This window comes from Callospermophilus lateralis, chromosome X (genome assembly GCF_048772815.1).
Source record: "Callospermophilus lateralis isolate mCalLat2 chromosome X, mCalLat2.hap1, whole genome shotgun sequence".
Lineage (NCBI taxonomy): Eukaryota > Metazoa > Chordata > Mammalia > Rodentia > Sciuridae > Callospermophilus > Callospermophilus lateralis.
Genome location: NC_135325.1, coordinates 101,693,602 through 101,716,576, shown reverse-complemented (window position 1 = coordinate 101,716,576; position 22,975 = coordinate 101,693,602). Strand labels below are relative to the sequence as shown.

At 35.9% G+C, this 22,975-nt stretch overlaps 1 pseudogene; it reads left to right on the top strand.

The window, feature by feature from the left end:
• Positions 1-6,584, top strand: part of LOC143638667 (akirin-1-like) — a 78,457-nt pseudogene extending 71,873 nt beyond the window's left edge.
• Positions 6,585-22,975: the final 16,391 nt, after the last annotated feature.

Sequence of the window (22,975 nt, the reverse complement as noted above, 5' to 3'; positions counted from 1 at the left end):
TTCACTTAGCGTAATCTGCTCTAGTGCCATCCATTTCCCTGCAAATGCCATGATTTTGTCATTTTATAGTGCTGAGTAATACTCCATTGTGTATAAATGCCACATTTTTTTAATCCATTCATCTATTGAAGGGCATCTAGGTTGGTTCCACAGACTAGCTATTGTGAATTCTGCTGCTATGAACATCAATGTGGCAGTATCCCTATAGTACGCCCTTTTAAAGTCTTTAGGGAATGGTCCGAGAAGGGCAATAGCTGGGTTAAATGGTGGTTCCATTCCCACCTTTCCAAGGAATCTCCATACTGCTTTCCAAATTGACCGCACCAATTTGCAGTCCCACCAGCAATGTACAAGTGTACCCTTTTCCCCACATCCTCGCCAGCCCTTGTTGTTGTTTGACTTCCTAATGGCTGCCAATCTTACTGGAGTGAGATGGTATCTTTTGATTTGCATTTCTCTGACTGCTAGAGATGGTGAGCATTTTTTCATGTACTTGTTGATTGATTGTATGTCCTCCTCTGAGAAGTGTCTGTTCAGGTCCTTGGCCCATTTATTGATTGGGTTATTTATTTTCTTATTGTTTAATTTTTTGAGTTCTTTGTATACTCTGAATATTAGGGCTCTATCTGAAGTGTGAGGAGTAAAAATTTGTTCCCAGGATGTAGGCTCCCTATTTACCTCTCTTATTGTTTCTCTCTTTTTTTTTTAGAGAGAGAAAGAATTTTTTAATATTTATTTTTTAGTTCTCAGCAGACACAACATCTTTGTATGTGGTGCTGAGGATTGAACCCGGGCCGCACGCATGCCAGGCAAGCGCGCTACCACTTGAGCCACATCCCCAGCCCCTCTTATTGCTTCTCTTGCTGAGAAAAAACTTTTTAGTTTGAGTGAGTCCCATTTGTTGATTCTTGTTTTTAACTCTTGTGCTATGGGTGTCCTATTAAGGAATTTGGAGCCCGACCCCACAGTATGTAGATTGGAGCCAACTTTTTCTTGATATCAAAACTTTTTGCAGAGTCTCTGTTTTGATATCAAGCTCCTTGATCCATTTTGAGTTAACTCTTGTGCATGGCAAGATAAAGGGATTCAGATTCATTTTGTCGCATATGGATTTCCAGTTTTCCCAGCACCATTTGTTGAAGATGCTATCCTTCCTCCATTGCATGCTTTTAGCCCTTTTGTCAAAAATAAGATAGTTGTAATTTTGTGGATTGGTATCTGTGTCCTCTATTCTGTACTATTGGTCCACCCGCCTGTTTTGGTACCAGTACCATGCTGTTTTTGTTACTATTGCTCTGTAGTATAGTTTGAAGTCTGGTATCGCTATACCACCTGATTCACTCTTCCTGCTTAGAATTGCTTTTGCTATTCTGGGTATTTTATTTCCCATATGAATTTCATGATTGCTTTATCTATTTCTACAAGAAATGCTGTTGGGATTTTGATTGGCATTGCATTAAACCTATAGAGAACTTTTGGTAATATCGCCATTTTGATGATTTTAGTTCTGCCTATCCATGAACAGGGTATATTTTTCCATCTTCTAAGATCTTCTATTTCTCTCTTTAGGGTTCTATAGTTTTCATTGTATAAATCTTTCACCTCTTTTGTTAGGTTGATTCCCAAGTATTTTATTTTATTTTTTTGAGGATATTGTGAATGGGGTGGTTTTCCTCATTTCCAGTTCAGAAAATTTGTCGCTGATATACAGGAATGCCTTTGATTTATGCATGTTGATTTTATATCCTGCCACTTTGCTGAATTCATTTATTAGCTCTAGTAGTTTCTTTGTAGACCCTTTTGTGTCTTCTAGGTATAGGATCATATCATCCGCAAAGAGTGATAATTTAAGTTCTTCTTTTCCTATCTTAATGGCTTTAATTTCTTTTGTCTGTCTAATTGCTCTGGCCAGTATTTCAAGAACTATATTGAATAGAAGTGGTGACAGAGGGCATCCCTGTCTTGTTCCAGATTTTAGAGGGAATGCCTTCAATTTTTCTCCATTTAGAATGATGCTAGCCTGAGGCTTAGCATAGATAGCTTTTACAATGTTGAGGTAAGTTCCTGTTATCCCTAGTTTTTCTAGTGTTTTGAACATAAAGGGGTGTTGTACTTTGTCAAATGCTTTTTCTGTGTCTATCGAGATGATCATATGGTTCTTATCTTTAAGTCTATTGATGTGGTGAATAACATTTATTGATTTCCGTATACTGAACCAACCTTGCATCCCAGGGATGAATCCTACTTGATCATGGTGCACAATTTTTTTGATATGTTTTTGTATCCGATTTGCTAGAATTTTATTTAGGATTTTTGCATCTAGGTTCATTAGAGATATTGGTCTCTAGTTTTCTTTCTTTGAAGTATCTTTGGTTTCAGGATCAGGGTGATTTTGGCCTCATAGAATGAATTTGGAAGAGCTCCTTCTTTTTCTGTTTCCTGAAATAACTTGAAAAGTATTGGTATTAATTCTTCTTTAAAGATTTTGTTAAACTCCGCTGTATACCCATCTGGTCCTGGGCTTTTCTTGGTTGGTAGTCTTCTGATGGCTTCTTCAATTTCCTCCATTGATATTGGTCTGTTTAGGTTGTGTATATCCTCCTGACTCAATCTGGGCAAATCATATGACTTAAGAAATTTATCGATATCTTCACTATCTTCTATTTTATTGGAATATAGAGTTCAAAATACTTTCTAATTGTGTTCTGTATTTCTGTAGTGTCTGTTGTGATATTGCCTTTTTCATCCCGTATGTTACTAATTTGAGTTCTCTCTCTTCTTCTCTTCGTTAGCATGGCTAAGGGTCTGTCGATCTTACTTATTTTTTCAAAGAACCAACTTTTAGTTTTGTCAATTTTTTCAATGGTTTCTTTATTTCAATTTCATTGATTTCCGCTCTGATTTTAATCATTTCTTGCCTTCTGCTACATTTGCTGTTGTTTTGCTCTTCCTTTTCTAGGGTTTTGAAATGAAGTGTGAGCTCATTTATTTGTTGGTTTTTTTCTTTTTTTGAGGCATGAACTCCAGGCAATGAATTTCCCTCTTAAAACTGCTTTCATTGTGTCCCATAGATTCCGATATGTTGTGTCTGCATTTTCATTTATCTCTAAGAATTTTTTGATTTCTTCCTTTATGTCTTCTGTAACCCATTGATCATTCAGTAACATATTGTTCATTTTCTAGGTGATACAGGATTTTTACTTCCTTCTTTTATCATTGATTTCCAGTTTCATTCCATTATGATCAGATAAGATGCATGGTATTATCTCCATACCTTTATATTTACTAAGAGTTGCCCTATGGCATAATATATGGTCTACCTTTGAGAAGGATCCATGTACTGCTGAGAAGAACATGTATCCACTTGATGATGGTTGATATATTCTATATATGTCAGTTAAGTCTAGGTTATTGATTATGTTATTGAGTTCTATAGTTTCTTTATTCAGCTTTTGTCTGGAGGATCTGTCCAATGGAGAGAGGGGTGTGTTGAAGTCACCCATAATTATTGTGGTGTGGTCTATTTTACTCTTGAACTTGAGGAGAGTTTGTTTTATGAACGTTGCAGCACCATTGTTTGGTGCATATATATTGATAATTGTTATGTCTTGTTGGTGAATGGTTCCTTTTAACAGTATATAGTGTCTTTCTTTATCCCTTTTGATTAACTTAGGTTTGAAGTTGATTTTATTCGATATGAGTATGGCCACTCCTGCTTGCTTCCGAGGACCATGTGAGTGGTATTATTTTTCCCAACCTTTCACCTTCAGCCTGTGTATGTCTTTTCCTATCATATGAGTCTCCTGAAGGCAGCATATTGTTGGATCTGTTTTTTAATCCAAGTTACTAGCCTATGTCACTTGATTGGCGAGTTTAAGCCATTAACGTTTAGGGTTACTATTGATATATGGTTTGTACTTCCAGTCATGTTTATTTATTTATTTATTTATTTATTTATTTATTTATTTATTTTAATTTGGCTTGTTTTTACTCTTTGATTATTTCCCCCCACCCTTAACTGAGTTACCTCCCACTGTTGGTTTTGGGTGCTGTTTTTCATTTCCTCTTCTTGTAGTGTTTTGCTCAAAATGCTTTGCAGTACTGGTTTTCTGGCTGTGAATTCTTTTAACTTTTGTTTATCGTGAAATATTTTAATTTCACTGTCAAACCTGAAGCTTAATTTTGCTGGATACAATATTCTTGGTTGGAATCCATTATTTTTCAGCATTTGAAATACGTTGTTCCAAGATCTTCTCGCTTTCAATGTCTGTGATGAAAAATCAGCTGTTAACCTAATTGGTTTACCCCTGAATGTAATCTGACTCCTTTCTCTTGTAGCTTTTAATATTCTCTCCTTGTTCTGTATGTTCGATATCTTCATAATAATGTGTCTTGGAGTTGGTCTATTATGGTTTTGTATGTTTGGTGTCCTGTAGGCTTCCAGGATTTGGCAATCCATTCCATCTTTCATGTCTGGAAAGTTTTCTAATATTATTTCATTCAACAGATTGCTCATTCGTTGGTTTGGACCTCTATACCTTCCTCTATCCCAATGACTCTTAAGTTTGGTTTTTTGATGACATCGCATATCTCTTGGATGTTTTGCTCATGGTTTCTTACCAGCCTTTCTGTGTTGACTATACACTTTTCGAATTGATAAACTTTGTCTTCATTATCTGATGTTCTGACTTCTATTTGATCTAGTCTACTTGTAATATTCTCATTTGAGTTTTTGATTTGGTTTATCGTTTCCTGCATTTCTAGGATTACTGTTTGATTTTTTTTAAATCTCTATCTCCTGGTAGAGTTGATTTTTTGCTTCTTCAATCTGCTTATGTAATTCATTTTCAAAATATTCTTTCATTGTTTGGACTTGCTGTCTAATGACTTCTTTAAGATTCCATTCCATCTGAGTCACATATGCCTTGAGTTCTTTCTCTGTCCATTTTTCTGATGCCTCTAGGTTCTCCTGTAAATTTAAGTTGTCCTGCATTGTTTGTAATCCTTTTTTCCCTTGTTTTTTTCATGGTGTTCATGTTACTTTCCAACTTTGTTTAACTGCTGTGTTTCTGTTTTCTCCTGTAAATTGGTTTTGGTTTTGTATATCTCTGTGGTCTCTCCTTTGTGGTGGGAGACTATGTCTAGAGATGTTGGGCTTTATTGTAATTTAAAGCTAATTCATTAGTTTCATAAAAGGCTTATGGATTCTGTAGGCATATAGTGATCTGTTGTTTGGTCTTAGGACTTTATGTTAAGGTTGGGTGCTATGATGGTATGAAGGTTAGTATGTCTTGGTAACTTTGGAAGATTGCTCTACTGAAGGGGGATATTAACAGGCGAATGGATCAGGGTATTTGGTATAGCTAGGGACTTAGGAGCCCTATAGACAGCCTCAGAACATTCACCTATTTGCATTTAGAAAATTACACATAATGAAAGTCGTAATGCTTGGGATGAAAGTTAGGGGGAAGGGCAAGGAAGAAGTCCTTAAAGAGAAAGAGGGAGAGAAAAATAGGTAGAATAGAGGAGAATGGAAAGAACAATAAAAATTGAAAATGGAAAAAAAGAAAAAAAAAAAAGAAAAGAAATGATAAATGAAGTCTTAGATTTCTATTTTCTTCTCTTCCAGTAGGTGGAGCTGTGCCCTCCGAGCTGAGCTTCTGCCCTCTATGTGCCGGCAGCAATCCCTGTAAGGCGGCCCCTCTTCCCCTACTGGGTGTCTCTCCAATCCTGTTAGTCCAGAGCCGTTTCTCTTCTCTGGCCCCTTCCCCCCTTCCTCCTGCCAGCCAGCCAGGCCCTGCTCACTGGAGGCGATCTCCACAGATCTAGTTACACTTGCAGCCCCCTGAGTGCCCTATTTCCCGAACGACTGAGCATTCTCTCTGTTTGCCGTTCACCCAGACCCCAAGGTTGTGGAGCGGGTGATCTGGGAACTGTCGGCTTAAATTGCCTGGACTCCTTTGGTGGCCACGACCCCGGAAGCTGGCGGTTAAGGCCTTGGGTGTCACTGCTGGTGGTAGGGGGAGTTGGGGGTCGGGAGTCCCCTCTGCTTCCCTCGGCCCCTACAGTCACGCCCACGGAGCTCTGGGGTGAGATTTTTGAAGTTTCCCAGCTGTATTCATGTGGTGGGGATGGGAGTCACACACCTGTTGAAGCGATTTCGCTGGGAAGGGATCCCGTCTGCCAAACTCTGGTGACATCAGCTCTCTGCTATGGTGGGCCCCAGACTCCTTGCCGGAGTGTCCGATAGGAGAGGTGGGTCTGGCCTGTCTCTGGTCTGTCCCAGACTTGGTTTCAGTTCTGGTCCACTGTTTCACGAAGGCTTGGTTAGCAACCTCTTCAAAGGGTCTCTATGCTGCACACGGTATCCCGCAGTGCTGAAAGCCTCCTTCTGCACTGGTCACCAGACAGCAGCAGTCTGCACCTCCGCGCAGGGTGACCGAGATTCACCTCTCCGGGGCAAGCTGTCACCTCCAATAATCCCAAACTCCTCGTCTAGGTCTCACTTCAGCAGAATTTTGCTGGGAGTTTCTCAGCAGGCAGAATCCGAACTTTCTGATATGTCCCTCTGTCCACGTGGCTGAGGAGGTACTGAAAGCGCTGCCTCCCCGCCCGCTGCTAGGTTGAGTCCCCTCAGAAAAAAGTTTTTGTGAAACAAAAGATAAAACCTCTCAAATGTGGTGGAAAACATTTAAGTAACATCCAAGAATCTTCAAAATTCTCATTAGGATAATTCTAAAGATATCCACACCTATATGCATAAAAATAAAGCTGTATAAAGAGAAAGTCTTAAATTTAAAACAGCAAGAGTGAATCATCTTATCACATATGAGGGTTGTTCATTAAGATTAACAGTCAATTTCTCATTGGAAACCATAGAAGCCAGAAGAAAGTAGAAAAATATGCTAATATTGATGAAATAAAGATTATCAACCAAAAATTTCATATACCAAAAAAAATCCTTCAAAGGAGAATGAAAATTTTTTTTATTATTTTTTTTAAAGAGAGAGAGAGAATTTTTAAAAATATTTATTTTTTTTTTTTTTAGTTCTCGGCAGACACAACATCTTAGTTGTTATGTGGTGCTGAGGATTGAACCTGGGCCGTACGCATGCCAGGCGAGCGCGCTACCGCTTGAGCCACATCCCCAGCCCGGAGAATAAAAATTTAAGGCATACCCAGAAAATAAAAAAATGAAAGAATTCAATACTAGCAAACCTTCCCTACAAGAAACACTAAAGAGAATGTATCTAGCTGAAATAAATGTGCATTAGTATGCATCTCAAATATGTATGAAGAAATAAAAAGCAAAGATAAACTACATAAAATACAGCATAAATACAGTTCTGTTTTTAATAATTACTTTGTCATATCTGGTTAAAAAAAAAGACATCTGCTTCTAACAACAATTAAAAATATATTTGATAGGCACAAAACGTATACAAGTGGAATTTTATGAAAATAAATGTACAGAGGAAAGTAGGTAATGGAGCTATATTGGCATTAAATTGGTATTAATATGAAAAAAATTTGTAAGTTAATATGTTAATTTAAACCTATGGCAACTACTAATAAAATAACTTAAAAATGGTAAGAGAAATAAAAAATAAAATAATATAGCAGAAACACCTAATTAACACACAATACAGAAATGGAAAAGGGGAGTAAAGGTATGTTTAAAAATTGCCAAATATTAGACATAATTTTTCATCTATTAGAGATTACATTAAATGCAAATAGACTCAACACTCCAATTGAAAGTTAGAGCTTGACAAAATGGACAAAAAATGGAATCAAACTACATACCATCTAAGGAGACAAAATTTATATTGAAGGAAAATTATTTGAAGGTAAAAAGATGGAAAATTATAAGCTGTATAAACAGTAACAAAAGAAAGCTGTAGTAAGAAAGCTGTAGTAGCTATCCCACTATCAGGAAAAATAGACTCTAAGACAAAATTTGTCCGTAGAAATGAAGAAAGATACTTTAGGATGATAAAAGAGTTAATCCATCAGGAGGGCATAAAAATTGTAAACATATATGTACATAGCAACAGAGCACAAAATACATGAAGCAAACCTGACATCACTGAAAGAAGAAAGAGGAGATTCTAGTTGGAGATTTTGATATCTCAGTTTCAGTAATGGATAGAAAAACTAGAAAAAACATCAAGAAAGGAATAGAAGACTTGAACAACATTATAATCAATTGGACTTAACTGATATCTATCAACCACTTCACCCAACACCAGTATAATGTACATTCTTCTCAAGTGTGCAAGGATCATTTTGAAAACAGATCATATGTGTTAAAACAAGTGTCCATAAATTTTAAAGGACTAAATTTACACAAAGCATGTTCCCTGACCACACTATGATTATGCCTTTCCATAGTGGGAAAAATTAGTGCCAATATTCTTTATAACTAGGCTACACAAAAAAATAGTATATGCTCAACTATTTCCAAGTATAATCTTTCCACAGGAATCACAGCATATAGATTATTTCCTGAGCCTACCTCACTTCCCCTGAGAAATATCTAACCATTATTGTGACGGTAAGTTACTATTTCCCAGTATGTTCTTCACAATAATAGTTCCATGAGATTTTAAAAGGTATTGTGTGAAAAAAAGTTTCCATATCCAAATATATTTCAAATAATATACAAAGAGATTCTTTTGCTGTAAGAATTCTTGATTCTTTTAAAACTTTAATGTATGTTATTAGACTTCAAAAAATGATATAATATGCAGAATTTCCCAAACTTTTGAACGTAGAACTATTTTTCAAAAATTATTTCATAAGTCCAATTTTACACCAAAAATAATCTTTGAGGCACACTAAATTAAATCTTTAGAACACAGAACAACAACGAAAACCTGTTATCCCTTTTGTGATTCATAATTCATAGACCTGAAAATGAATTTTGACAGTATTCTCAGAGATTGAAAAGGAAATTTCTTACTATCTTTCTTTCGTAAAAAATGATGAGGGTTTTGTTTTATTTATGAGAATTCTTATTGGCACATGCTATATATCAGAAAGCAGATTGAACTTAAAACTGGAACAGAAAGGGAAGTAGTCACTTGAGCTTTTTAGTCTTATGAAATTACTAGCAGCTTACAAGCTTAGGACATTGGGAAAGTTACATAATCTAACTAAATATACATTTTGTCTTCTTTAAAATATACTGATAAAAATACCTAGTACAGGGGCTGGGGTTGTGATTTAGCGGTAGAGTGCTCTCCTAAAACATGCGAGGACCTAGGTTCAATCCTCAGCACCCCATATACATAAATAAATAAATAAATAATTTTAAAAATAAGGCCTAGTTCATAGAATGGTTTGGAGGAGTAGCAGAGATAAACATCTAATTATTAGACATCTTATTATGGCATAAGAAATGTAGCATAACACAAGCATTTATTCATTTTTTTAATTTCATGATTAGCATAAGTAAGTTCAAAAAATACTTGTGTCTATACTCTAACAATTTCTCAGAAATTGTAGGAGGTATTTATTTTCAGTTATTTTATATAGTTTGCTGTTAAAAAAGGTGGCCATTAGTGAAAAATGCAGGAAACACAATAAAAATAAATGGCTCATGTGGAACTTATGAGCTATGGCAATTCTTTCATTTGTATGAAGATGTACAATGGGAAAATAAAATGTCTTGCACAAGGGAGGAAAGAAACCATTGCCACATATGGCCCTGGCCCAGAGATATGGTCTGAATGTTTGTGTTTCCTTGAAATTCATGTTTTGAACTCCAAACTCCCTAAGTGAAGTATTAGAAGATGAAGTCTTTGGGAGGTGACTGGGCCAGGATGGTGGATTTTTTATAAATGGGATCGGTTCTCTTATTTAAAAATTCCAAAAGAGTTCTCTTGTCCTTTCTCATGTAGGGTAACAATGAGAACATGGCCACTTGAAAAAGAGAACGTGGGCCCTCACCAAATAGTAAATTTGCTGGTGCCTTGATCTGGGACTTCTTAGTCTCTAGAAATGAGAAATAAATATTTGTTGTTTATAATCCACCCAGTTTATGGTATTTTCCTATAGCAAATAGACTAAGGCACTCAGAGAGACTAAACCATAGAACTCAATGTGAAGTCCCTGTTTATTGGGCATGTTCTGTGTGATTAAGCTATACTTTACCCATATTACTTCATTTTATTATCTCACCAGTCTTATGAAGTTGCAAAACTTCTATCTCAACTTTATAAGGTCAGTAGTATTATTCTCTTTCATGATAGTGGGAAAACTGAATGTAGGATAATTTGCTTGCTGAATCATTCAGAAAATGCATTCAGAAGTTATGAAGATTAAATGAGCATATATTTATAAAAACACTTGGAGTAATTCTTAGCACATAATAAGAGCTAAGTAAATGTCAGTTATATTATTCTAACTATGAGACCTTGAGAACAGATATAACAATGATAGTTTTCCCCTATGTGGAAAGGGATAGCACCAGAACTTACCTCATAGAAGTATTATGAGGAATTCACATACATAAGACCTGCACATATGAAGTTCTTTATAAATGTTAGCTATTACTGCTTTATTTTACATATATTGTGTGGAAACTGAAGCACAAAAGGCATTAACTAACTTGTCCAATATCATAAGAGCCATATTAGGTCCACATCAGAATTCAGTAGCTTGAGAATATAGCCTGGACATTTAGCCACCAAGTAGAACTTCATCTGATTAGCAAAGTTGGAGCAAGGGTTCTGTAAAACACCACTAAAATGAATGTATACCCACTGGGAAAGGATGAAAGACCCATGTCATCCACTTATTAACACATCAGACAAAGCTGGTTCTTAAATTTAAGTAATTGTCACCTTGAAAGATCCAGAGAGACTATCCAGAAGAGAAAAAGTGATAGGACTGCGACATTTAATGAGTGGTAAATGGGGGCAATTATAACAGCTACAAGCCTTAGGATATAGAATATGAACATTGTGCCAGAGAAAGCAAGTTCCAAAGAAGAGGTTGCCAAATGAATGGGTTCATAATTCCTTCAAAGACCAATGCATTTGATAAAATATTTCTTTTAGATTAAGTGCTAGGTTCTCAATTTCAATATTGGAACTAAATGTTAAATTTCTGAGCCAAGATAATCTAATGCCCCACCATTGGATCAGAGAAAAGAAGTTGATTGTGTTTAACTCCACAACCAACCCAGACTCGTGCTTGGAGGGAGTAATAAAGTTTAGTTAATATCCACAGATTCTGTGGATATTTGAGTTTGGGACTTCGATTGCCCACCAAGCCAACTTCAAGTCAACAGATTATTTTCATAGTTCCTTATTTCATCTTTTCTCTTTCTGTTGCCCTCTTATGTTGCTTATAACCTGTGTTATAAGCCAAAATTAAGGTGTAGTATTTGTGCTACTTAAACATCTGGTGAAACTTGAAGAGATTCAAATGTCCTTACTGCAAATTCCTGCTCCCAACCTGCTCCAACAAATAAGGCCCCCAACCCTCCTTGTCAAATGAACCAGGTAGCAGTTCCTGCTTATGCCTGAGTAAACAGTTTCAGTTTGCTGCCAGCACATAGAATTATTCAAATAATCCCATCACATTTTCCTTAGGTAATAGGGGTCACATCACTCTCTTGATATTTTAAATGTTGCCTTCCACAATCCTGGCATGTCCACTCTGTTCTTGTGCATAACCCCATTGTATCATTGCATGGCATGCTATGTCATTTTTCCTGAGGCTGTGATTATGCTATTAACAAACTGCTATAGATATCATCTGTCCAGTATCAGGTATCATATATTTGGCAGTCCTTAAAACCCTAGAACATGACAACTGAAACAATTTTCACCATGAACAAAATAGACCAACCATGAATATTACTCAGCATTAAAAGAGAATAAAACCATGGTATTTGCAAGTAAATGGATGGAGATGGAGAATATAATACTAAGTGAAATTAGCCAATCCCCCAAAACCAAATGCCCAATATCTTCTCTAATATAAGGATGCTGATTCATAATGGGGATGGGGGGGAAGTATGTAAAGATAGGACAAAGGGGAAAGAGGGGAAAGGGAGGGGTGTGGGGGTAGTAAAGATGGTGGAATGAGATGGACATCATTACTCTAAATACATGTATGAAAATACGAATGGTATGACTCTACTTTGTGTTCAACCAGAGATATGAAAAATTATGCTCTATTTGTGTAATATGAATTGAATTGCATTCTGCTGTCATATATAACTAATTAGAATAAATAAAATAAAATAATTTTAAAAAGAAAAAAAGAGTAATAAAAAATAATTGCTATTAGTGCACTACAGCCAAACATGATATATTCTGGGGTTCAACCTATGATTAGCAAATGGTCTCTGAGGTTCTCACCTGCAACATTAGTGACAAAATGGTGTCTTATCCAGTGAGAACTTATGTTCCACTTACCAAAGGACAGGCAAGATTTTCCTGGGCATCATGTCTAGCCTCATAACCATCACTATGTGTAAATCACTTGCGATTGTGCACCCCTAGGAAGCATGGACCTGACAAGGACCCATTGTAAGATTTCTAGAAAATTAAGATGCCAACACTGAAGGGAAGAATAAATCAGGGCACCCCAGTTGCCTAACAGGAGTCATTGTGGTTCAGGCAAATTGTAGATTTTCCTGTCCCCTGTGCTGCTGCTTTCCTTACTGCTATCATGTGGGTTCTTCTGATTCCCCAAGATATCAATGGGATCTGTCCTAAAATTAGGTTAATGGGTGCTGAGACAACCAGAAATTCAGGCAAAGCATTACTTCGAATAATTAAGGACAGATCTATAATGGACATGGAAGCTCCAACAGAATGAGCAATAAATTAAGAGTACTTAAGACTTTAATATAAATTGTCTAGGAAAAAAAAATGTGAATCCATGGATCATATTCCCATTTACTATAGTTAATATATCCCAGTATAAATCCCAATATAAATCAAAGCATGACTTTCTAGGATTGAAACCCATTACACAAGATCTATGCAGTGAAGGGATCATTTTCTTTGCTGTTTCTCTTCTAACAACCCAATTGCCCGTGTTTAAACTTGAAAATCATGGCATCTCACAATAGGTTATCAAAACCTTAAAGATGTAGTCCCATCCATTAAGGCCTCTATACCCAATACACAATATTACCAAAACTGCCAATGCATCCAATCAGCAACTGGCATATATTTAGCTATGGTATTTGACCAACAAATTATGTGTGGTGCTTATTTAACAGTCTCAATCATTAATGTCATTAATTTACAGGGGCAACCTCCTTCACTTGTAGATACAACTTCCTCTCATGCCTCCTAGAGTTTCTGGACCAACCAGATAAACATGAGTTGCCCACATAACTTTTTTTCATAAGTAATAGAAATTTATTTCTCATAGCTCTAGAGGCTAAGTCCAAGATTAAGGCACTGGTAGAGTCTCCCTGCTCCATATTTAGCACCTTAATGCTGGATCCTCACTTGATAGAAGGGAAAAAGGGGAGGAACAGATCACTCAAATCTCTTCTATAACATCATTAATCCCATTCCTGAAGATTTCTGCCCTCACAACTTAATCTAAAGGCTGTATGTATCCTAATATTACTTGTTATCAATTAAGTTTCAAAATATGAATTTGGGGGAGAAACAAACCATGCCAAATATTAAATTGTTTTTATAGATTTCTGATACAAGAAATTGCCCTCTGTGGCCATGCCATTAGAGCAATGTGATGGTTAATTTTATGTATCAATGTGGGCCATAGGATGCCCAGATACCTGGTTAGACATTATTTCTGGATGCCCATGAGGGTGTTTCTAGAAAAAAATAGCATTTGAATTGGTGAAGTGACTAAAGCACAGCATTCTCTCAAGAGCAGGTGGGCATCATCAAACCCATGAGGGGATAAGTAGAACAAAAAGGTAAAGAATATTCAATTAATTCTCTGCCCTACTGCATGAGCTATAAATTGATTTTATTCTTCTCTTAACATTCCTGATTCTTAGGCCTACAGATCTACACTACATCTCCACCATTAACTCATTGGGTCTCAGGTTTTCAAACTATACAACCAGCCTTCCCATGCCTCCAATTTGTAGATGGCAGATCATTGAACTTTTCAGCCTCCAAATGCTTGAGCCAATATCTTATAATAAGTCTATTTCTGGATATACAATAGAAAAATACAACAGATAAATAGGTTTTGTTTCTCTGGAAAATCCTGATTAATAAAATCTGAAATTACTCGCCACATACTGATCTCTTCTGGAAATAAAGGCTCTCTCAGACCCTGGACCTATGACCCTTGGGTTATAAAATCAGCACCCTGAAATCTTAACATGACTACCAAGGACTAATTGCTACAGAAAGAAACCAAACCTGGACTCTTAGTTATATTATCCCTGTAGGAATGAATGGTATCCCCTGCTTCAGTCCTTTTCCAAATGCCATGGTGCTAGAGAATTTCTTTCCTCTCCCCCCATCTTGGGATCAATTGAGTGGACAACAATGGAAATTCATGCACTTTATAGATAATATTGCCACCCGTATAGGTGATAGCTCAGTGGAGAGTTGCTGCCATTTCATCTCTTAACCAGAATATCTCTGATGAAGTACCAAACTGAAAAGTCAAAATAAATGACTATATTTCATTCAGCTACAGGATGCCCCAGTCAGCACATGGCCCCACCTGTACCTTTCTGCAAGTTCTTGGTCCATTACCTAAGAGTTATATCCTCTCAGGTAAAGAAATCTGGAAATGTCTTGTCATACAGATAGCCAAGAATATAAATCAAGGTAAAATATGTCTCTATATAAACTAAGGCCCAATACAAGGCCTCAAGAGAATAATCCTTATCACAGCTTCGGATATTGCTGATAGTGTCCAAGGTACTCCAATTTTTATAACTCACAATGTTTGGCTCTTGAAAAAAATATTCAATAGAATTTCCACCTCCCCTATATGTCCCAACAACTGGTTTAATTGTGAAGTTCAAATCCCCTCAAAGAACTCCTATTTAAGTTAAAGGTAGCAAGTGTACTCACCCGTTGGGTGTCACTATTGCCATAGGAATCAGTCTAAATTCTGACAACTAGGGATATGTGTGTTCTATATCAATGCTACACAGACCCTTTAATTTACTTTATTGGCCACTAAGGAGTACACCACTAAAATTCCTGGTCTTTACTATCAGTTCCCATTTGGCCCTCTACATATTTGTCAAATACCAACTTTGCTTCTTAAGGAAGCACTTCCCCTACTCCCTAGAAGTCCCCAACATCAGCAAGGTTTAAAGGCATCAAGAAATCAGTTGTGGTATAAGTCCTAAAATTATAGTTCAATATTATATGCTGCTTTAACGTCTGGAAAAACTGGGCAAACCTCATATGACCTAATTGCAAGTTTCCTTCCCCACTCTGTTCTCTCAGATAAGTTCTTAAACAAATAATTCTCCTTATCAAGGAGACCATACACAATCCCTGCTTATCCCTGTGTGGTATGTTTCAGTTCCCTCTCAGCCTGAACTATTTAAATGAAGCAAGCATATACTCCTATGAGAACCATAGAATTACTCAGCCCTCTAAACACAACAAAACTTGCTTCCTGTAACCCACAGCTGTTGTTTTAGTGAGCTTTTTCAATGCTGTGACAAAAACACCTCACTAGGACAATTTTAAGGAGGAAAAGTTCATCTGGGGCTCACAGACTCAGAGTTCTCAATTCGCTCCTTTCCTCATGGCCAAAGAGTGGTAGATGAAAATGGCTCAGAACATCATCCAAGGAAGCAGAGAGAGAGAGAGAGACAGATAGGTGGGCAGGGGAGGGGGCACAATACCTGACTCTACTCTCATGAAGGACAAAATAAAAACCTCAAAATCACACCCCCCAGGACCCACCTCTTCCAGCCACACTCTACGTGTCTACAGTTACCACCCAGTTAATCCCTATCAGGGAATTAATATACTGATTTGGTTAAGGCTCTCATAACCCAATCATTTCACCCCTAAGCTTTTTTGCATTATCTCACACATGAGCTTTTGGGGGGCACCTGATATATAAACCATACGAGTTGTTAATCTGTTCTCAAATGCAAGATATGTGTGGCAGTGTGTGGTAGGCAGTATCCTTCGTCCACAGGAGATGAGTATATGGGATTAATATTTGCTGTTGATCTCATCCTTTCAGTGTGGGGTGCATTGCACTCATAACTCTAGGGCAAGAATCCCCGCCCCCTTACCAAATGGACAAATGGGTAATTAAACATCCCCTTTCATTTGGGTCACCAATAAGCACTGAAGAATGCCAAGCAACTATCCTTTAAGGAAAGTCTGTTGTCTACCAGGCATAGAAAACAGCAGGGGACAAGAGACACATTTTATTTGGAAGAAGTACAAGCTATGTCAGAGTAAATGTTGGTTTTGTGAGCAAATGATATACAAATGAGTCAGTCATAAGAATGTAGCCTATATTATCTTCTTCTTTGACTAAAGTTGTGAGTTGTGAGAATTAAAGGAGAGTAAAATAGGTGGTTTGAATACCATTTTCCAAAATGTTCTGAAGGAACCTGTGAGACAGGAGGTGAACGACTTAAAAGAGCAAGATAGCAGGTGGATAATGCACAAACACACATTTAAATAGAAATCAGAGTTTTATTTAAACAAAGGAAAATGTGTAAGAATGAGATCAAGGAAGAAAAGACCTGTTATAGATGGAAGAAAACACCATTTTATTCTTTTTGCTATATATGCTCATAGATCCTAATAAGCAATGGGTCTATAAGAGATAAATGATAGATATGAGAAAAAATTCAAAGCATTAATCCCTTGCTTCAATTCATAAAGTTAGGATTGTTTGGGTATTTTTCTCTACCACTATATTGCAATTAATTGCATTTTACTTGAAATGATAAACCACCCTGAATAAAAGGGTCTCTACTTAACATGTGTTTTAGTTTTAATAAATTTTATAAACTATTACAAAGTTAAGATTCCATTGGCCTCTTTTAAATTCATCTCAGGACTGGGCTTGCCCATTCACTTTGAAACCCAGCAACCTAAAAGAGGATCTAAAATAAACTTTAGAAAATTATTGATCACTCTCTCCAACTATTTCTAGGAAGTTGATTCATACATTTTGCAGCAAGTTTTAGCTAGAACTTCAGATGACAACACCATAGTTTCAAAGCAGGTGAATATCTGCAGATCTGGAAGTCAAAGTATTCATTCTTCTTATGAAACTAGAATTGGAGCAAGAAACAAACATGAGAAGCATCGTAATTCTTACCATGGAAGTATTTCTAATGTAATTACAACAATTTCCTTAGTGTCCCTAAGATAGAAGCTGTGATATTGGTGATTGCAAAGAACTCCACTCCTGCCCTACTGTCCCTGAATAAGATTTGTCTTGATTGTCCACATCTAAGATAGATCCACTTTGCATTTTACTTTGCTATAGGAATGGCAAAGAACTTAGGATTTGTAAAAGAAAAAAAAGTAAATGTGCACAAGGCATCAACATAGCATATTGCAAAAGAATAGTAAAACAAATAGTGTTACTTTGACTTTGAAATTCAGATTTGGGAGATTAATAAATGATGCACATTATATTTGAATTGGTTATTGTTTTTCCCTCATCAAGCATCTAACAGCATTCTAAGTACATAGTAAGTGCACAATAAATTCCTAATGATTCCTTTTACTATTGTACAAATAGATTACTGAACAAATTGCTCTCTGTTCATGAGGTGTTTTGTTATTATTCTGCAAGATCCATTCCTAATCAAAAAATACTCATATCTAATGCTAAAGAACATAAACCTTGGCAATTTAGCATGAATTACTTCTTAATAATATTAATATGGATAGGCAGAATTAATATCATCAAAATGACCATACTACCAAAAGCACTATACAAATTGAAATCAATTCTAGTCAAAATCCCAATAGCATTCCTCATAGAAATAGAAAAAGCAATCATGAAATTCATCTGGAAAAATAAGAGACCCAGAATAGCTAAAGCAATCCTTAGCAGGAAGAGTGAAGAAGGTGGCATCACTATACCAGACCTTAAACTGTACTACAGAGCAATAGTAACAAAAACAGCATGGTATCAGCACCAAAGCAGACCAGTAGACCAATGGTACAGAATAGAGGGCATAGAGACTAACCCATAAAATCACAATTATCTTATATTAGATAAAGGTGCCAAAAACATGCACTGGAGAAAAGATAGCATCTTCAACAAATGGTGCTGGGAAAACTGGAAATCCGCATACAACAAAATGAAATTGAACCCCTATCTCTCGCCATGCACAATAGCCAACTCAAAATGAATCAAGGATCTAGGAATTAAACCAGAGACCCTGCTTCTAATAGAAGAAAAAGTAGGCCCTAATCTTCATCATGTGGGATTAGGCCCCAACTTCCTTAATAAGAATCCTATAGCACAAGAATTAAAACCAAGAATCAACAAATGGGATGGATTCAAACTAAAAATTTTTTTCTCAGCAAAAGAAATAATCTGTGAGATGAACAGGGAGCCTACATCCTGGGAGCAAATTTTTAGTCCTCACACATCAGATAGAGCACTAATCTCTAGGATACTTCTAGATACTTCTCAGAAGAGGATATATAATCAATCAACAAATATATGAAAAAATGCTCATCATCTCTAGCAATCAGAGAAATGCAAATCAAAACTACTCTGAGATGTCATCTCACTTCAGTCAGAATAGCAGCTATTATGAAGACAACAAGTGCTGGCAAGGATGCAGGGGAAAAAGGTACACTCATACATTGCTGGTGGGAGTGCAAATTGGTGCATCCAATTTGGAAAGCAATATGGAGATTCCTTAGAAATCTGGGAATGGAACCACCATTTAACCCAGCTATTTCTCTTCTCACACTATATGCAAAGGACTTAAAAACAGCATACTATAGAGACACAGCCACATCAATGTTTATAGCAGCGCAATTCACAATAGCTAAACTGTGGAGCCAACGTAGATGTCCCTCAGTGGATGAATGGATAAAAAAAATGTGGCATTTATACACAATGGAATATTACACAGCACTAAAAAAGAACAAAATCATGGCATTTGCAGGTAAATGGATGGCATTGGAGAAGATAAAGATAAGTGAAGTTAACCGATCTCAAAGACACAAATGCCAAATGTTTTCTCTGATATAAGGGGGGTGACTCATTGTGAGGTAGGGAGGGAGAGCATGGGAAGATTAGATTATTTATAATAGGAAAGAGGGGGGGAGGGAAAAGGAGGGGGAAGGGAATAACAAGGATGGTGGAATGTGATGGTCATCCTTTTACAAAATACATGTATGAAGATTAGAATTTGGGGCCAGCATACCTTATATACAAACAGAGATATATAAAAAAAATGTGGCATACATGTGTATTAAGAATTACAATGCAAAAAAGGGTACATGTATAATGGCATAAGTTGGCGTGAACATACTGTATTTGCAGAGATACAAAAAATTTTGCTCTATATGTGTAATAAGGATTGTAAGGCAAAAAATTTTAAAGAAAAATAAAATAATAAAAAATAATAATATATATTTATTTTCCTTTTTTTTCTAGGTCAGAGGAGGGGGAGTTCTGCTTGTGACTATAGAGAATAACCTAAACATTTAGTTTCAAACCTGTAAATTGTAAACTCAGACTATTGGAAGTCATTTATTATAAGAAAAACCTCATAAACCAGGGAGAAATTAAAATTATTTGCTCTGCTAAGAAGCAAAGAGAAGAGGAGAGGGGAAAATAGAAAGAAGAGGAAAAAATAGAAAGGAAGGGAAAAGAAGAGAGGAGACGAGAAGAAGAAGAAAAGAAAAAATAAAATAAAGATCCTTAGCCATAAGAAAAATTGAGATATCCTGGTATAGATAAACATGTTCTCTTTGAATCCTACAGCTCCAATGACCAGTGAAATATAAAATAGTTGCCAAAAGTGTTCCAAGCTCCAAATGATAAGTTCTAAATTCAAACTTCTGACATTGTATTTCCTGACCTGTACTCTTGCTCTGAATCTATTCCCTTATTTTGCAATATAGTATGTAATATAATAACAAAATTCTATAAATGTGAACAATAACTTTGGTTTCATTGATTTTTAAATACATGAACATATGATAAATAAGACAGAACATTTTGTATAAACTTTAATTTCAGTTCTGTAAAAGAAAAAGAAGATAGGAAAACAAATTGAGATTATGACTGATTTATATTTTTTCTTCACATATTTTTATATTTCCAAAATTTCTAAAACAAGCAAAAAATAACTCACTAAGAAGCAAAATGCCTTATAAGTTCTCTTTGGAGAAGGAAATCAAACAGAGAATTATGTGTTGCTACAATTCCAAAAAGCTTTTGAATTTCAACTTTATCTACTAGGATGCTGATTATCTAAATCACATTTAAGTTTTCCTCATGTGATTACTTCATCTATTATTATCCAATTCAAAACTACTGAAAATGCTAAAGTAACCAGAATGCTTTAGGAAATTGAGCATTTTCATCACTATGTTCTGCTCATGTGAGAAATAGTAAGAAAGATCAAAAGTGAAGACTCTATTAAAGACTTTTTATAAATTTTAGTAAAACAATCTCAAATCCCCAAATTTCTGCTTTCTAGCTATCATGAAATAAACAGAGCTCCTCAACCACGCCCTTCTACCATGAGGATCTGCCTCACTTCAGACCCACAGCTATAGACTGAAGCTCTGAGACCACCATGAGCCAAAACAAACTCTTCCTCCTCTAAGTCATTCTTGTCAGGTGTTTTGGTCACAGTGACAAAAAAAGTTGATTAATACAAAGAGCAAGGACCAAACTGAAAATAATACTGTCTCACTGCAATATTTGTGCAGATGTATGTGCAGTTTCATTCACTATTTAAGTGATTTACCCTCTCATACATATAATGAAGAGCCAATATAATTCAAATTTGTGCCTAGCAAAACTCCAAAAACTCCCTGTTGTGCACCTTTTGAGTAATTGGCAAATGGCTTGATGCTTCAGATATTTTTTCTTATGTAATTTACACTGTTCAATCACTGAATATTTGATTAACCACCTATTGCAGAACCATTACTTATATTTAAAAGGCTTTTATTAAAGAATAAAATACTTTAAATTTTCACAGTTTATCTATTTATTGTATGATTTCATAGAAATTTCTGGTGTTTTCATCACCTATTTCTCACTGGTGGTACTTCATGACTTTGATTTGCATTACTTAATGACAAATGACAGTGAACATTTCCAATGAACTATTCGAACATTTGTATATCTTCTTTAACATCTATACTAGTTATTTGCATGGGTTTTAAAAATTAAGTTTTGCTTAATTTTGCTGGGCACAGAGGCACATGCCTATAATCCCAGCTTGAGAGGTTGTGACAGAAGGATTGAGAGTTCAAAGCCAGTCTCAGCAATTTACTGAGGCCCTAAGCAACTAAGTGAGACCCTATTTCAAAATAAAAATTTTTTTAAAAAAATTAAAAGGTCTGGGGATGTGGCTCAGTGGATAAAGTGCCCCTAGGTTCAATCCTTGGTTCCAAAAAAAAAAAATTGAGTTGTTTGTGTTTTTGTTGTTGAGTTGCACATGTTCTTTATATTTAAGTTTTAAAAATTACACCTGCATAAGATACATGATTTGTAAATATTTTATTTGATTTCTCACTTTTTTAGGATTTCCTATTTTCTTAATTTTTAAATTGTTTGACATACAAAACTATTTATTTATTTTACTACTGAATATATTTTCTCTTTGTTCTAATTAGCTATACATGACAGTGGAATGCATTTTGACACATCATACATAAACGAAATACAACTTCTCACTCTTCTAGTTGTACCTGAAGTAGAATTACACTGGTCATGTAATCCTACATGCACATGGGGTAATAATGTCTAATTCATACTACTATCCTTCCTACCCCTATATTGCCTCTCCTCCCTTTACTTCCCTCTACCTCATCCAAAGTACCTTTATTTTTCCATACCCCTTCCCCTTTATTGTGAATTAGCATCCGCATATCAGAGAAAACATTTGGCCTTTGGTTCCTTGGGATTGGCTTATTTTGATTAGCATGATATTTACCAGTTCTATCCATTTACCTGCAAATGCCATAATTTCATTCTTCTTTAAGGCTGAGGAACATTCCATTGTGCACACATACCACATTTTTTTGATGTATTCATCTGTTGAAGGGCATCTAGGTTGGTTCCATAGTTTAGCTATTGTGAATTGAGCTGATACAAACATTGATGTGGCTGCATCACTCTAGTATACTGATTTTAAGTCATTTAGGTATAGAGAGAGGAGTGGGATAACTGGGTCAAATGGTGGTTCCATTCCAAGTTTTCTTAAGAATCTCCATACTGCTTTCCATGGTGGATACACCAATTTGCAGTTCCCCCAGCAATGTATGAATGTACCTTTTTCCCCACATCCTCACCAACACTTACTATTGCTTGTATTTTTGATAACTCCCTTTCTGACTAGAGTAGTTTTGATTTGCATTTCTCTAATTGTTAGAAATGCTGAACATTTTTTTTCATATATTTGTTGATTGATTGTATTTCCTTTTCTGTGAAATATCTGTTCAGTTCTTAGCCTATTCTATTGATTGGGTTATTTGGGGTGTTTTATTTTTGTTTTTGTTTTTAGTGTTTTTAAGTTCTTTATATATCCTTCAGATTAGTGCTTTATCTGAGGTGCATGTGGTAAAGATTTTCTCCCATTATGTAGGCTGTCTCTTCATGTGATTGATCACTTCCTTTGCTAAGAAGAAACTTTTTAGTTTGAATCCATCCCATTTATGGATTCTTGATTTTACTTCTTGCACTTTAGGAGTCTTGTTAAGTAAATCAGGTCCTAAGCTGACATGATGAAGATTAGGGCCTATTTTTTCTTCTATTAGATGCAGGGTCTCTGTTCTACTGCCTAAGTCTT